Source organism: Squalius cephalus, assembly GCF_949319135.1.
Source record: "Squalius cephalus genome assembly, chromosome: 21".
In the NCBI taxonomy this organism is placed as follows: Eukaryota; Metazoa; Chordata; class Actinopteri; order Cypriniformes; family Leuciscidae; genus Squalius; species Squalius cephalus.
The window spans coordinates 35,255,717-35,265,716 of NC_137142.1; the positions used below are offsets into that span (position 1 = coordinate 35,255,717).

A 10,000-nucleotide genomic window follows, 5' to 3' on the forward strand; every position below is an offset into this window, starting at 1 on the left:
ATTGCACGAAGCTTCTCTGGTGAACTTTTGTCGTCACGATCACAGAGCAGAACCAAACACACGTGAGTCAGTGGAAATGTAAGTAAAACACAGTCGGTTGAGGGGTTTGTCTCTGTTTACACACTGATAACATTCCCAGGTAACGTGTTCATCCACTGTAAATACTACACCGCCACCACAGCAGGATATCCCAGAGAGAAACACACGGAGGGAGGGAGTCAGATAATAGAGAAAGAGTTTATTTTAGCCTTCCTAGTGTGTGTGTGAAAATACACCGAGCGGGGAGGAGGGAACTGCGCATGCGTGCGCTCGTCCGCTCCGCGTCCATTGGCTCAGGGCCGGCTTAGGCCACGCCCACATCTGCTTGAGTAATGGAAAAACTGATGTAGGAATTCCAGTCTGGGAGGAAAAAATGTGAACTTTCACCCTTCTCGCAGGGCCGATCATATTTAACCGGCCAAAAATAGAAAAACCTGGAAATCAGCAGCAAGTGTTTTCTCACTCTGATTCAGCCCTTCTGAAACCATAATAAACACTTTCACTTGCAGATCTGAGTCACAACTGGAGGAACGTGGGAAGAGGCTTTCGAGTCACTGTTCTCTGCACTTCTTCCTCAGTGTTTGTCCTGGTTTCCAGAAAAAAATACGTAAACATTCTTAAATCAATATACATTTACTGGAGAAGAAGCAAAATGACTGAAGATATGAAGTCTTGTTATATGAAAAAATGCATCAAAATGAAGTGAGTTTGTGCTTAAAACAAGAACAAATATCTGCCAATGGAGTCAGAAAGACGATGTGAAGACATGACGAATAAGAGGAAGAGGAAAGGTTATGATTATAAAAATAATTGGTAACACTTTACAATAAGGTTCATTAGATAACTTTAATTTTTTAACTCATGAACTAACAATGAACAAAACGTATTTATTAATCTTTGTTAATGTTAGTTAATCATGTTTGTTTAGTTCACAGTGCATTAACTAATGTTAACAAATACAACCTTTGATTTTAATAATGTATTAGTAAATGTTGAAATTAATATTAGCTAAGATTAATAAATGCTGTAGAAGTATTGTTCATTCTTAGTTCATGTTAACTATAAGGTAGTTAACTAATTTTAACTAATAAACCATATTGTAAAGTGTTACCGAATAATTACACTGATCAATCATTCACAATAAGATCAATAAAAACATAATATAATAGATGCCACTGGTCACCTCACTGCAAAAATAAATACATAATTAAAAAATAATACTATTTCTGTCTTGTTTTCCAGTGCAAATATCATTCTTAACTATAGTTTACATTTGAGGAACAGAGTAACTTTGGTCCCTCTAGTGGTTAAAACACAAAACTGCATGCATTTGTGGAAGAACATTGTTGTGGTTGTGCTTCGGCTCTGAGCGGATGAATATGATTGTCAAACTGCTCATAAACATTCATGCTATTCTTCAGATAACCTATAACCTTAACCAATATCTATAACCAGTTTAGACGTAAAGGATCTCAAGCTGACAGACGTTACTGTAGTTTTATAAACACGATATTTCCTTGAGAATAAACTCCAGCACAACAGCCATAATGACATGATCTTCATGATAGATAATGCTTTACAGTGAACTCTGTGAGAGACACACATGAGCAGTGTTGGGGAGAGTTACTTTGAAAAGTAATGCATTACAATATTGCGTTACTCACTTAAAAAGTAATTACGTTACTTAGTTACATTTTTAGAAAAGTAATGCGTTACGTTACTTTTGCGTTATATTTTTTTCACCTATATTTTTGTTTTATTATTATATTATTATTATTATATTTTTTTTATTATATATATATTTTTTATAACAAAAAAAGATCTATTTTTGGGCAAATGTAAAAATCCTTTTACACCAAAAGTGAAATAATAATCCTCAGGCTGCAGGAAATGCACATTCACGCGGATTGATCAATAAAGTGAGATTAAATCCATAAAAATGTATGTTTTATTTAACATATTTAGTTATTGGAAGTTTTTGCAAAGTATTCTAATTCTGCATTTCACTGGTTTTATTTATTTTGAGGAATATTGAATCTTTTTTTGAGCAAGTGAGATGAGTAAATGCACACTCTTATTTAGTCTAGAACTACAATAACCATCATGTTCACACACACACACACACACACACACACACACACACACATGCCTCTGCACTTCGGTTTGTCTCAACATGTGGACAGGAGAGCTGTCAGTCAGTAAATGGGAACTTGCGTTACTTATTTAAAAAAGTAACTCAGATATTTTGTTGTAAATTTTAAACCTGATTTTTTATTCAGGACAATTTTTTACCTGATCTCTGATCAGTTTTATACATTTGTAGACATTTTAATGAAACATTAGTATATTTATAACAATTTTCTAACTGTCATAATCATTTGTTAACAAACAAGTATTCATTACTTCAATGAACTCATTGTTTCTGCCTTTAATTATTACATTGTTTAAATTAATAAATTTTTCGCTAACTGTGATTTTGAATATGCATATTCAAAATCACAGTTAGCGAAAAATGTATTAATTAAATGTACATTTCTGAAATACATAACTTAGTTTCCTCTGATAACAGATCACTGTAAATTGTAATGTAGACATGCATTTTCTGTAAAGCTGCTCTGAAACGATGTGTGTATTGTGAAAAGCGCTATACAGATACATGTGAATTGAATCATCTCTTAATTGGCCGGTTTAGCTGAGCCATGCATGGAACTAACATAACAAGCTATTTAAATGGATCAAAGAACATTTATTATACAGAGAATTCATTTTTAATCTTAGATTAGTTAATTGCATTAAATAAAACATTTTTTACATCGATTTTACTAAAATAAAACATTTGCGATGGATTTTAAAAAGCTGTTTTTATGCATGTTTGGCCTGAGTTTGTGTTGCATTGACGCTGTTCTGACCAGCAGGAGGTCATCAGTGTGTGACGCTTCGAAAGCTTCGAACCAGCGAATCATTTTACGAATTGATTCAATTGATTCGAATCTTCGCTTCTCCCATCACTGCTAGAGATTTAGCGGCTCCGTGTTAAACTTCCTCGCTCGTTGTGATAACTAAACTAACTCACATACCGCACCTTTTACACTGTTTAGATATGTGTACTGGAGAACAAGACAAAAATACTGAGGAGGAAAGTGTTTTTTGCAGTACTTGAACTGCATCGATCTCTCTCTGTGAGAGTGACATGTTTATTTCGAACCGATTCTCTGTGTTTCTGTAATCGCGAGAACAAATGTTCCTCTCAGGGAAACACTGATTCTCTGAGCATGTGTTGAGTAAAGCTGAACACACTCGCTCTTGTCTATTTTCTGACACCGGAGGATCCAATTAACCTCGCATGTGATTTTAATTTGGCTGATGCACAAAGTCTCTGTTTCCAGCTTTAGAAGAGCCATAAATCGGTGACATATTTCCGCTATTCCTGCGGGTTTGAGAGACTGTCCTCATTCAGCTCCCGCGGGACACCCGGAATATCAGATGCCATTATTTTGGAGAGAAAATTAATAGTGTGGCCTACATTCTACCTATAAATATAAACTCATAAATGTAACATTGGGATATACCAAAATACACTGATTGAGGTTAGATGCCTTTATATGGCTGAAGCTCGGGGAACCTGAACATCATATTTCACCCCCAAAATCAAATCAAATAATGTATTTTTAATAAAGAAAATGAAGCCTATTTTAAGGATCAGTTAGAGTTTGTGTATTCTGATATTGCTGAAACACACTGACAAGAAAATATCTGTGCATTACAGTAATGACAATTTGGGTAAAATGTGCTTATGTATTTAGTGAAAAATAATATCACAATCTTCTTTGTTTATTATGTGAAATATAAGTTAGACTTACTATGAGACTCGCTTATTTTTTTAGATGGTCAAATTTTTAGAATAATTAAGATTTAAGTCTCTTCTGCTCAACAAAGCAGCATTTATTAGAACAAAAATACTGTAAAAATGTGAAATATTATTGCAATGTAAATCATCTGTTCTCTATGTGAATATACAGTAAAGTGTAATTTATTCCTGTGATCAAAGCTGAATGTTCAGCATCATTACTCCAGTCTTCAGTGTCACATGATCCTTCACAAATCACTCTAATCCAAAGAAAATGAATAGTGCGCATAATGATTTATTTCAACAAATATCTGACATACACATTTGAAACACAAAGCGAGGAGTAAATAAACTGAGAAGAGTGAAGTAATGGACACTAATGGCACTACAGCTAAACCTGCTGAGTCTTTACATTCACAGCATTTACTCCAGTACAGCGACCCTCTCGAGCTCACACTGTTCAGACACACAGATCAGCGTTTACTTCAAATGTTTGAACTGAATTTCCTGCTGAAAACACCAGCTTAAGTCGCTGAGATGTGAGACATGAAACTATACAGTAAGTCAAAGTCATCATGAAAGTGAAGTTACGCTCTTGTCTCTTCTGTTATTCCGTATATCGAGTGAAACGCTTCAGGAACAAGAACAGATGTGGGCGGGGCTTGATTGTGTCTGTGGGAAGTGATTGGATGGTTGTGGTTTGCTATTGGCTGATCTCATGTGAGTGACAGGTTAAAGCCCCACCCACATCATCAGAGAAGAGAAGAGATGCTGCAAGAGGAACTTATTCTGATTATGTGAACAAGAGGTATTACATATTCACATTATTACAGCAACATTAGCTGCCAGGAAATGAAAAAAATAAAACAGAAAGAAAAAATAAAAACAGAAAAATTACACAAAATCCATTGCTTTCAAAGCATATCATGTTTTCAGCGCTTTTTTGTTTGTTCCAAAAGATTTACATATTGTAAGAGCCATAATTTTAATAATTATAATTTAATTATAAATAATTATACACATATCATTTAAAGTCATTTTTTAAAATGTGAAAATTAGGTTTGCATTGAGCCCACGTCTTTTTATGTTTATGGTATTTTCCTAATAAAAAAGAATAATAATAATAATAATAATAAAATGAACTATTATGTTGTTCTTTACATTCCAAATTGTCATTGTGAGTATTAAAAAAGCACATCAAATACACATATTTCTATCATACAATTCAGTTTATTAATAAAGGTTTCAAAATCTTTCCAAAATAATCTTAAATTTAATAAGTAAATTAATAACCAAAATAAGTAAATTTCTGTTTTCTTTTCTCTTTTTCTCATGCACAAAATTCACAAGTATATGAAATATTAAGCTCAAATCTTTCCAAAACATGTTTCTCAGGATCACCTCTGCTGAAACCATAACGCCTGATGAGAGTCATGAACATATGAACATAAACTGTGCTCTGATTTATAGAAATATCAAAGTCTGTCTGCAACTAAAGTCAGACAGCTCAATATGACTCATATTTCTCATCAGATTCTCCCAAAATCAAATGATCTGTACTAATGTTTGACTTCATTACTGAGAAATGGTCATTATATTTTAAAACAGGTGTTTTTATTTCATTTTTCTGCTCACAAAAGCTGCATTTATTTGATCAAAAATACATTAAAAACAGTGAAATATTATTGTAATGTAAATCATCTGTTCTCTATGTGAATATACAGTAAAGTGTAATTTATTCCTGTGATCAAAGCTGAATGTTCAGCATCATTACTCCAGTCTTCAGTGTCACATGATCCTTCAGAAATCACTCTAATATGAGGATCTGATGCTCAAGAAACATTTATGATTATTATCAGTGTTGAAAACAGTCATATTTCTGTGGAAACCGTGATACAGTGTCTGTTTTCAGTAGAAATAAAACCTCTAAATGTATAGTTGTGCTTTTAATCCTAATAATGGACACACACTGCTGTTCCCCTTTGACACCAGCAGAGGGAGCCACTCACACACTGAGATCATCAGCCAGACCTCAGGATCATCTGAGAAGAAGAAACATGGTTTACTGTAATCTTCACCACGGTAAACACACATTTACATGGCTCAGATATCGCTTTTTATTTTTATTTTTTTCATTTTTATGAAAAATCACGATTATCAAATATGATCATCAGGCTTTTTGAGGAAGGTTTATTTGTTCATCTCTCAATCATCATTGCATTATATGTTTTCACAGTTCTGTTTCTGTGTTCTACACACACACACACACACACACACACACACACACAGATCTTCTGGTCTGTGAGCACAAAATGTTCTGATCCAAACACACTTTCCACAGATGTCACACACAAGTGTCATGTTTTCTTCAGTTTCTGAACAGTGTGTGACCATCATCACTGAACACACACACACACACACACACACACACACACACACACACACACACACACAACTTTAAGGGTTTCATCACATTACTATCAGCTGATATAACTAATATTAATATAATATTAAATATTCAGAACTGTTTATGAGTGTGAGTTTACAGACATAATCAGACCTACATTTCACTAACGACTCACTTTATCAGGACATCTAATGTTTGACCTCCACTGTAAAGGAAAAAGAGTGTGTGTGAGAGACAGAGAGAGAGAGAGTGTGTGTGTGTGTGTGTGTGTGTGTGTGTGTGTGTGTGTGTGTGTGGACATGTTTTTCTACACCGGTGGGGACTTAAACCTGAATGCACACAGACTCATGGGGACTCGTGTCACCGTGGGGACCTAAACTGAGGTCTCCATGGGTACAAAAGCTTATAAATCATACAGAATTAGTTTTTTTGAAAATGTAAAAATGCAGAATGTCTCCTGTGATGGGCAGGTTTAGGGATAGGGGCAGTGTGTGTGTGTGATGGGCAGGTTTAGGGATAGGGGCAGTGTAAGGGGATAGAATATACAGTTTGTACAGTATAAAAACCATTACGTCTATGGAGAGTCCTCACAAAGATAGTGCACCAGACATGTGTGTGTGTGTGTGTGTGATGTAAGTGAATCATAGTCAAACACGGTCATCGTCTGTTGATGTCGCGGTTCATCATGACTCAGTTCTCGGACTAAAGTGAGAAGATCTTTAAATCTGAATTATATCATAAACTGGATTATAATGACGAGCTCAATGTTTAATCACAGCTCTAAAAATAAGTACTTTATTTATCCATTTCACAGTTAAGATATATTTTCCAAAAGGGAGGTTCTGTCAAATACACACACACACACACACACACACACACATTGACCTTCATCAGGAAGTGTTTTTTCCTATGTAAATCCCTGTGTGTGTGTGTGTGTGTGTGTGTGTGTGTGTGTGTGTGTGTGTGTTTAGGAAGGTATCAATTATAACACACACACACACACACACAAACCACACACTTGAACACACACACACACACACACACACACACACACACACACACACACATTGACCTTCATCAGGAAGTGTTTTTTCCTATGTAAATCCCTGTGTGTGTGTGTGTGTGTTTAGGAAGGTATCAATTATAACACACTTGAACACACACACACACACACACACACACACACACACACACACACACACACACACCACACAAAATATTGTGAACTTAACTAAAATATTAAGTTCAGTTAACTTAAGTTTAGTTTAGTTGGATATCTAAGTAATTCCAACTAATTTTATGTTGTCATAACTAATTGCAGCAAAACATTTTTTTACAGAGCATGTTGGTAGATGTTCAGCACAGACAGACACACACACACACACACACACACACACACACACACACACACACACACACACACACACACACACACACACATATATCTGTCCTGAGTTTCATGAGGCTTCCCTGGAGTTCCTGTCGCTCTAAACGTCTCGAAGGGCAAATATTTACTCAGTTTGGTTTTGTTAACATCTGATCCCGAGTCGAGGAGAATCCCGGGATTTATGAGCTTTGGGGGATGGGGCTGTGTGAGACCCTAGTGAAAAAAAGTATACTTTATTGTATTTGAAATATGTGACCCTGGACCACAAAACCAGTCACATGGGTCAGCTTTTTTAAATTGAGATTTATACATTTATACAAAGCTGAATAAATAAGCTTTCCAGTGATGTATGTTTGTTAGGATAGGACAATATTTGGCCGAGAGACAACTATTGAACATCTGGAATCTGAAGATGCAAAAAAATCGAAACATTGAGAAAATCTCCTTTAAAGTTGTGCATTTATGTTTGCGATTGTGCTGCATTCACTCATTTACAAATTTACAAAATATCTTCATGGAACATGATCTTTACTTAATAGCCTAATGATTTTTGGCATAACTTAAAAATCGATAATGTATTGTTGGCTATTGCCACAAATATACCCGTGCGACTTGTGACTGGTTTTGTGATCCAGGGTCAAATATATAATTACTTATACATATATATACACTTATGGATATACATATATATATATATATATATATATATAAAGTCTCTCCTGCTCATTTATTTGATCAAAAACACAATAAAAACAGCAATATTGTGAAATATTATGTGAATATATTGTAAAATAGAGACTTCCAGAGACTTAAAAGAAATTAATATAATTGTATAGGTTTATTTTTTATTAATAAATTTAGTTTCATTTCATTTATATATAATTTGATATATATTATTTTTCATTTCAATTTTATATAATTATATATATATATATATAATTATATATATATATATATATAATTTTCATAAAATTTAATTTATAATTTTAGAACAAATATTTTATATATATATATTTTTTCAATATAAATATTTTAATCTTTAAAAAAAAAGTGTTTTATAATTTATTTTAATATAACAAATGTATATTAAAACTAATAAATTATATAAAAAAATTGACCCTTTTTTCATTAGGACATTATTTTCAAGACAATTTTATGCACATACCTCTCAGTTCTCATTAATGCAAGACAAAAAATAAATAATAAAAATACTCCTAACTGTAATATAACTAATCCAATGTCCAAATATCCATCCATTACATCAGCATAAATTAAATGCAGTACAACAAACACTACCATGATGTATAAATACAATATATTTCTAAAATAATGCAAACTTAAATACATATGCATTTTTTCTCTGCGTCACTGTAATGAAAATGAGTTTTTGTGTGTCAATGAAATGATAAACATTTAAATGTTATGAAAAGATGCTCTTAAAAGGCCCTGCAAAACAGATCATGTTCTATAATTTCTCATTTCTTTTGAATATATCTGTAGTTTTCCCGACATTCACGTGCGTTCAGGAGTGTTGAGTCATCAGCACAGGAACTGAACCCGTACACTCAGCGGAATGAAAACCACAGAACTGGGTTTACAGCAAACAGATGAAGATGATGAAGATGATGATGATGATGATGATGAAGATGATGATGATGATGACGGCATTGAGGAATTATTCCATGACTTGTGAATCCACTGAAGACACTCTGAGTCAGTGTGTGAGTTTCTGGAGGATCTTCTTCATCCCGTACTCGAGCAGAGTTAAAGTAGAGCCAGTGCTGAAGTTTAACACACTTTAATAACACACTCTTACAAGAGAAGAACTACTTCAGTGTTCATATACAGAAGCTTCGAGGCGTTAAAGGAGAACTCCGGTCAATTTTAACATTGAGCTCATTTTTTTGTAAATTTGGAGTGCTGTCAATACAGAGAACAACGACAAAAATCGGTGTTGCCTACACCGAGTTATTCTATTTTTAAAATTTGCACCCTGTTGACTTCAATGGGGCAAGTACTAAACCTGCTTTTAGCCTCTTAACATCCTTGATGTGTCATTACAAGTGCACAGGTCATGTGAGTGATTCCTTCTGAGTGAACACGAGTGAATCTGACTGCAGTAGATGTGAAAGAAATGTATAAAAATGATGTTATTTAAGCCAGCGCAAATACCTTTGTTTACATCCTGTTTTTCGGTTGAAGTCCAAAGTAGTCGATTGCCGAGTTCACGCGCGTGATCATAAGTATTAAACCTATGCGTGTGAACTCTGCAATCGACTACTTTAGACTTCAACCGAAAAACAGGATGTAAACAGGTATT

General features: G+C 34.1%; 1 long non-coding RNA gene across 1 annotated transcript in view; it reads left to right on the top strand.

Moving 5' to 3' along the window:
- Window positions 1-5,905: 5,905 nt before the first annotated feature.
- Window positions 5,906-10,000, top strand: part of LOC307149855 — a 7,504-nt gene continuing 3,409 nt past the window's right edge. The window contains exon 1 of the long non-coding RNA XR_013819630.1: window positions 5,906-5,968. This is a non-coding gene — a long non-coding RNA (uncharacterized lncRNA). The remainder of the gene's footprint in view (window positions 5,969-10,000) is intronic.